Here is a 7453-nt window from a genome sequence, read left to right as displayed (position 1 = left end):
AGTAAGGAAGCCCTAAAGTTTTTACAGAAACTGTGTAGTTAACAAAGTCTTAACTCTTCACTGTTTCTTCATACAAAGACTTTGCAACTTCTCATTAGTAAAGTTTCTATAAACTCTGAAATGTACATACTTAGTTGTATATGTCTGCTACCATAAATCTTAAATACTTTATAGAAAAGTTATATGACCTACCAAACAATCTTAATTTTGGCATATAAGCAAATTCCCAAAATTAAACATATTTAAAACATTAAAACTTAAAAAAGTACTTAACACTTGCTGCAGTGTTAATTATGATAGGTGCCTTGTATAGAATAATTGAATTTCTCCTCCTACACATCTGTTGAAAAACAAATACCTGGAATTATTTTGTTTTAACATATCTTGAATTTAGTCTTAAATGTGTGCTTATGTAAGAAATACATGGTTCTAAAATTTCACGACAAATCTTTTGAACTTACTTTTTGTTGAATTGTCTAGTTTAAGAAAATCAATTCTACTTTATATATAAAAAATGTTCTGTGCTCAATTCAACAGCACATACACTAAAATTGGAACAATACAGAGAAGATTAGCATGGTCCCTGTACAAGTGTGACACGCAAATTTGTGAAGCGCTCCACATTTTTACAATAACAGATGCTGGAGGGGATGTGGCAAGAAGGGAACCCTACTTCCTTTTTGGTGGGAGTGTAAACTTGTTCAACCACTTGGAAAGCAGTATGGATTCCTCATAGAGCTCACAAATGACCAAGCAATCCCACTTTTGGGTATTCACCTAAATAGTCAGCAACAAGACCATATAAAAATTACCAATACAATTATGTTTATTGCAGCATTATTTCCCATAGCTAAGATATGGAACCAACCAGGATGCCCCTCAGTAGATGAATGGATCAAGAAAACGTTGTGAGTTTGTGTGTGTGTGTGTGTGTGTGTGTGTGTGTGTGTGTGTGTGTGTGTGTGTGTATGGGAATTCTATCGTCCATCGGAAAGAATGACATCAGCCAATTTGTTACGGAATGGAAAGACTAGGAAAAATTATATTAACTAAAATAATCCAAGTCCAAAGAAACATCAGTCACGTGGTATCCCTTATTGTCAATAATTAATATATGTCGTGGATAAGCAGAAAAGGTCAAAAGCTATGTGCATGTGAATAGATAAGGTGATGTTAAGCTTAATGAACCCCAAGATAGGGACACAAGTGGTTTTTTTTCTTGCTGTTGTTTCTAAAGTATTTATAATGTACGATGTGATTTTTTTTTGTTTTTTATATGGTCCTCCCACACTTTTTTTGGGGGGGGTCCAGTAGTGGGGCCTGAACTCTGGGCCTGAGTGCTGTCCCTCAGCTCTTCAGCTCAAGGCTAGTGCTCTACCACTTCAGCCACAGTTCCACTTCTGGCTTTTTTTTCTTAGGTGGTGCTGGGAATCGAACCCAGGGCCTCAGGCATGCAAAGCAAGCGCTCTTACCACTGAGCCACCTTCCCAGCCCCTGAAATAAACATTTTTTACAGTCAACCTTGAAAAGCCATCTTGATAGACCATTTCTGTAAGTGGTAGCAGAATATTATTGATGGCTTTGCAAGGATGCCAGATTGCCTCATTTTGAGATAATTAAAACAGGAATTTAGTCAGCTGTTTTTTTTTTATCATTAGGACAAAAACCCATTGACTCTAGTCCAGGTGATCACTGTGGCCCAGAGAAGCTAATACATTGACTAGTAATCCTAGACCTCTAAAAACAAAACAAAACAAACAAGTAAAAATCTCCGGTAAGCAAGGCCAGTCAAGGCTCCTATCACAGTCTACATGAAGTCAGGCAAAATACTGAAGCTGGGAGTCATTTAGCTGATAACTAATATATTTTTTATGAGGCAGGCTGAAATAAAAGACTCCTGAGAGAGGGTAGGAAAGACTGATCAGAGGGACTAAAATTGGTCACACAAAGATTGGAAAATAGAATTCCTTATAAAACAAATAAATCATAGAAAGCCTGTGCACGTGAGAACAACACAGAAGACCAATTCCAGAAATGCACATTTTCTTAGAGGTCACCTTAATGAATTATCAATTGAAATTTTTGAAATTTAAATATTTGACCCAAGTGGAAGAAGGACAATTGCTCAAGAGAAAGAAAAACTCATCACTCTGTTAGGAGGTCCAATATCACATTAAGAAGTAATCAAGCACAGATTTGTAATAAAAAGAGAAAACAATTATTCGAAATGAGGGTTTCATTTGTTTTGATGTATATGTTTTTGATTTAGGTGCTAGCGATTACCATACAATTGATCCAGTCCCACAGTTGAGTTGACATTGACTGCAGTATTCCCACATGAAGGAAAAGAGAAAATTTACAAATGTCAGATCAAATGAGTTGAGGATGAAGTGTTTTAATAGTAATATATGAGGTTTAGACACAGGTGAAGAGGTGGATTTTCTTTTATAAAAATCCCCCATTTTTAGCCTGGTGACAGTGGCTCACAGCTGTAATCTTAGCTACTCAGGAAGCTAAGATCTGAGGACTGCTGTTCAAAGCCAACTTGGGCAGGAAAGTCCCTGAGACTCATCTCCATTTAACCACCAGAAAACCAGAAGTGGCAATGTGGTTCAAAAGGTAGAGCATTCACCTTGAGTTGAAGAGCTCAGGGACAGTGCCCAAGCGCAGACTTCAAGCCCCTCGACCACCACCACCACCAACAAAAGTCTCCCTTTTCTTGGACTGCCTACAGCTTTTCCTAACATTCAACAAAGAAGACATTTTGTTACCCACTACAGGTAAGTCCTATTCTAGCTGTTGCAAATAGAAAGATTTTGTATCTTATGTCAAAAGGTTCATATTTGGGGAAACAAATACAAGCAGTGGTAACTTTTTTTCCAGTCCTTGAACTCGGGACCTGGGCCCTGAACATTGTTATACTGGTAGCTTTAATGTGAGCTTGTTTGTTATTTATTGGATTACTGTCCATGACAGGAATTACTGGGTCATAAGGGAGATCTGTTTAGTCTTTCACATAAAGTCTGTACTGCACTTTGGAATGGTTGAACAAATTTAATTTCCCACCAACAGTGTAATAGAGTTCCCATTTGGCTACATCCACCTTAGCATTTGCTATTGTCAGTTTTCTTGATAATGGCAATTCAAACTGGAGGAAGAATCTCTCTTGTAGATTTGTAGGTACCTTCTAGCTACCATGAATGAATGAATATATGAAACCTATATTGCTCGAGTGTGCATTCCTTTCTCTTAGTATAATGTTCCCAAGCCTTTGATCTTCCTTAAGACTGGTGAACAGTCATCCTTTCTGATGGGTGAATAGAATTCCAGTGTGTATGTGTGTGTGTGTGTGTGTGTGTGTGTGTGTGTGTAAGATGACTATAGGCCTATGAGTTCATTTCTAAGTCTTCCTTTCAACTGTAATTTTGTAATTCAATAATAAATTTGGATTGCTTTCTTTATTACATTGAAGAATATTGTAGGGATGTTGCCAATTGTTTGGGGGCAGTATTGCAGTTTTCACAATGTTATTTCTTCCAACCAGAAGCATGGAAAGACTTTCCATTTCCTTGAATCTCCTTCAATTTCGCTTTTAGGCCTTTAAAGTTTTCACAATAGAGGTCCTGCACTTTTTTGTTAAATTAATTAATTCCTAGTTTTATTGTTGTTTTGTTTTGCTTAGGTTTGATTTGATTTTGAGGCTAATATATATGAGGTTGTTTTTTGGGTTTCAGCCTGGATCTTCCCATTGTTGGTAACACAGGAAAACTATTGATTCTTGTAGGTTTTATACCCTGCTACATTGCTGAAGATTAGCATCACTTTTACTAACTTTTTTGGGGGGGGAAGCTATAGGGTCCTTTATATAAAGTATCATTTCATCTGTGAAAGGGAATAGTTTTACTCCTTTCATATTTGGATCCCTTTTATATTTTTCTCTTAGCTATTGTCCTGGCTAGAAAATCCACTACTATATTGAAGAGTAGTAGAAAGAGTGGACATCCTTTTCTCATTCCTGATTTTAATGTCTTCATGCCTCCATAGTTAGGTACATGCTTATTTTCTCTTTGTCGTATACATACTCTGTATTATATTGAGGAAAGTTCCATGAGTTCCTAGCTTCTCAGACCTTTCAATCATAAAGGGGTATTGGAGTTTGTTAAAAGCTATTTCTACATCCACATAAACAATCATGTGGTTCTTGTCCTTGCTTATGCTGATGGTGTGTGTTATGTTTATTGACAAGTATATTGAATCCAGCTGTATCCTAGGATGAATACTGTTTGATCATAGCATGTTTTTTTTGTTAATTGTTGAAGTTGGTTGGTGAGAATTGTATTGAGAAGTTATGCATCAATGCTTATCAAAGAGCTGGGTTCATAGTTCTCTTTCTTTGATGAGTCCCTAGCTGATTTGAGGAAGAGTCTAATTCTAGCTTCATAGATTATGTTTGATAATTCCATTTCCCTTTCTATTCCATTGAAGAGTTAGACCTGAGTATTGTAAGTTCTTTGCAGGCCTTAATTTCATGGTAAATCTATTGAGTCCTAGATTTTTCTGTTATGAGAAATTGTTTATTGACATTTCATTTTCATTACTTCTTATGTATCATTTCTTGGTTCAGTTCGAGTATAGGAAAGCATCAATTACTCCAGGATTCTCCAGGTGATTGGTATATGGTTTTCAAAGTACTCTCTTATAACATTCACAATTTTGCTAATTTATGTTATGATGTCTCATTTTTTCTCTAATTTTATCTATTTGAGTGAATTCTCTTAGGAGCTCTTAGGAGCTGTGCCTCATCTACTCTTAATATATTTACCTACTTCTGATCTTATATAACCAGTTCATGTTCTTCTTGATCTTCTCTCTGTAAGATATATTTGATTAACTTCTATCCTGCTGATGTGGTGGAGAGTTTGGCTTGGGACCATATTCACTGTTGGTAGTTGTTTGCCTTTAATGTTTGTTATATATCATGCCAGGCTCTTCATTTTATCATATCAACTAAGAAATTTGTGTTTATTCTGACTGTATATACTTTATAAATAATCAATCTTTTCTCTATGGCAGCTTTAAGAATCGTTTCCTTGATCATTAATGATCCTCTAATGGATTATAATGTGGTGGTGGGTTGTTCTCTTCTAGAATTCTGTGTTTGTTCTTAAGGCTTCTCTTCTCTGACTGTGCCTATCTCTTTGGATGTTTGGAATGTTCTCTGCTAGAATTCTGTAATATGTTTCCCATTCATTTAGTTTCCTGCTTTTTTCTTTCTTGAGACCAATCTCCCCCAAATTTGATCTTCTAACTGAGTCGTGAAGTTGTGGCAAGATCATTTCTTATTTCTTGGATTTGTTCTAAATGATTATTTCCTCTTTCCTATTAGACCTACTTGGTCTTTGACCCCTGAGATTGTCTTCTATGTCATCTATTTGCTGTGAAGACTTTATACTTTGTTTTTGATTTCCCTGTTTTATAATTGGTCATTTTTTAGGGCTTCTATCTCTTTATAAAGCTTTGTTTTAGGTCATGTATTGACTTTCTTTACATATTTTCTTTGGGTGGGTGGGTTGGTAGGGTTGTTTATTTAGCTGTGTCTTCTCTCATATCTTTTAACTAGGCATCCATTTTTTCCTTGGACTCCCTTGCCTTTTCAGAATTTATTTTTCTGTTTGTAGTCTCCATGAGTTATTTTGCTAATCTTTGGTTGTTCGCATCTTGTTCAATAAATTTCCTTGTAGAGGTTTTGTATCTTTCCATTAATCACATTTAAAGCCGTAAATGTAATGTATTTTGAAAACTATCTTCTAGGTCCCTAATTGTCTGTTCTAATGCCTGGTTATTTACTGTGTGAATTATACTACCTTGACATCACTTTTCTTGTATTTTTCTGATTTGCTCTGTTCACTTGGAGGATTTCTTTTGGGGGCTATATAATCTTAATAGGTGACTCTTTATGTTCTTGGTTGATTTGCCATTTGTTGGTTGGATCTTCTGTTGTGATTTGTTTTTGTGGAATTAGGTTTTTGTCTAGACCATTAAGTGTAGGAGTAGAAATCTATTGTGGTGAGATGTAGTGATGTTAATACTAGCGGTTCCAGTGACAGTTTGGGCTGCCCAATGGTATCTTGAATTGTCTCTGAGTATGGCTGTGGCTGTCTCCGATGTACACTTCTGTTCTTGCTTTTGTTTCCCATGTGGAATTTTTATTTCCACACTGCAGCTGTGCCTTTAAATATGTTGGCCAACACAGTCACAGCAGTCACCTGCCTGGCTGGACACCTTTTCATATATTTCTGTTTTCTTGTGAAGACAGTATAAACTCTTCTTTTGAATTGTATATCTATAAATAGTTATAACTGACTGGGTGTGACTTTTTAGAAGTGGAGTACCTGCTAGGACTCTAATTCTCTGTTTCATTAGAGAGCTAGGGGAATTTTATGTTGTTATTTTGCCATTGTTTTTCCAATTCCTCAGATATATTTTATATATTGTTGATTTTTTTCACATAATTTAGGATTTGTGATGGTTGTATCAGGTTATTTTTGAGGTTTTTGTTTGTGTTAGTTTGAAATAGTGATTTCAGGCTTGTATGAAGAGACATTAATAATATGAAATGTATGTTATTACATTGAAAGAAAGAGAGGAGACATTTTAACCTATTTGCTACAAGTAAATTAATATTAAGCAAAGTTAATTAAAATAATTACTTACTCTTCAGAAGATGAGAATAGTACTCTTGAATATCTTGGAGAAAAAGACTTTAGACTCATTACAACTAAAGTCTTACATTGAAATTACTGGCTAAACTTTCTTCTTCAGAAAGGCAAAAGCTCCATTTCTTTCATATTAGTATTATAAAATCATAATATCTGCATGTTGAATTGTTTTCCTCTGCTATTTTCAATTCCATTCCTCATCCAGTAGGTATCTAGTGCTTTGAATGACCAATTCCTTAAAATACCTATATTGCTTATATTGTGATGTAAATCTCAATAATATTAATGTGAATTTATCCCTGATTCTCATGTGGAGCTACATTTATATGAAATTTATGCAGTTTCAACCAAGATACATGACTATTTCAAAGTTTTCTGTTGTAATCAATAAACCCATTCTCTTTAGAAATATGTTCTCATCTTTTATATTGCTCCAGCATACATCATGTATTATTAGTTCTTTTACTGAAATAAATATAAACTATGGAACATGAAGACAACTGCCCCCCCTTATCACTTTAAAGTAAATCCTTGGGGACTATATTATATTTAAAATTAAAAAAGTGCAATGCACTGTTTATACATTAATAATCTAATGGTTAAGTCAATTAGACACTAGAACTACCATACCACATCAAGTCAGAATTTACTTAAAGGCACCAAAATATTAGTGTTCATGAATATCACTCAGTTTTAGAAAATGAGTAGTCACAACAAAGTTTATATTATATTTC

At 35.0% G+C, this 7453-nt stretch overlaps 1 non-coding gene across 1 annotated transcript; it reads left to right on the top strand.

The window, feature by feature from the left end:
- Window positions 1-521: 521 nt before the first annotated feature.
- LOC122126300 lies at window positions 522-628 on the top strand. Its single transcript, XR_006150882.1, has one exon. It is a non-coding gene; the product is annotated as a U6 spliceosomal RNA (small nuclear RNA).
- Window positions 629-7453: the final 6825 nt, after the last annotated feature.

Source organism: Dipodomys spectabilis, unplaced genomic scaffold (genome assembly GCF_019054845.1).
Source record: "Dipodomys spectabilis isolate Male_0828 unplaced genomic scaffold, ASM1905484v1 ptg000274l, whole genome shotgun sequence".
NCBI classification, from domain to species: Eukaryota; Metazoa; Chordata; class Mammalia; order Rodentia; family Heteromyidae; genus Dipodomys; species Dipodomys spectabilis.
Note: the sequence above shows the minus strand (reverse complement) of the source record. Positions and strands in the feature narration are given on the sequence as shown.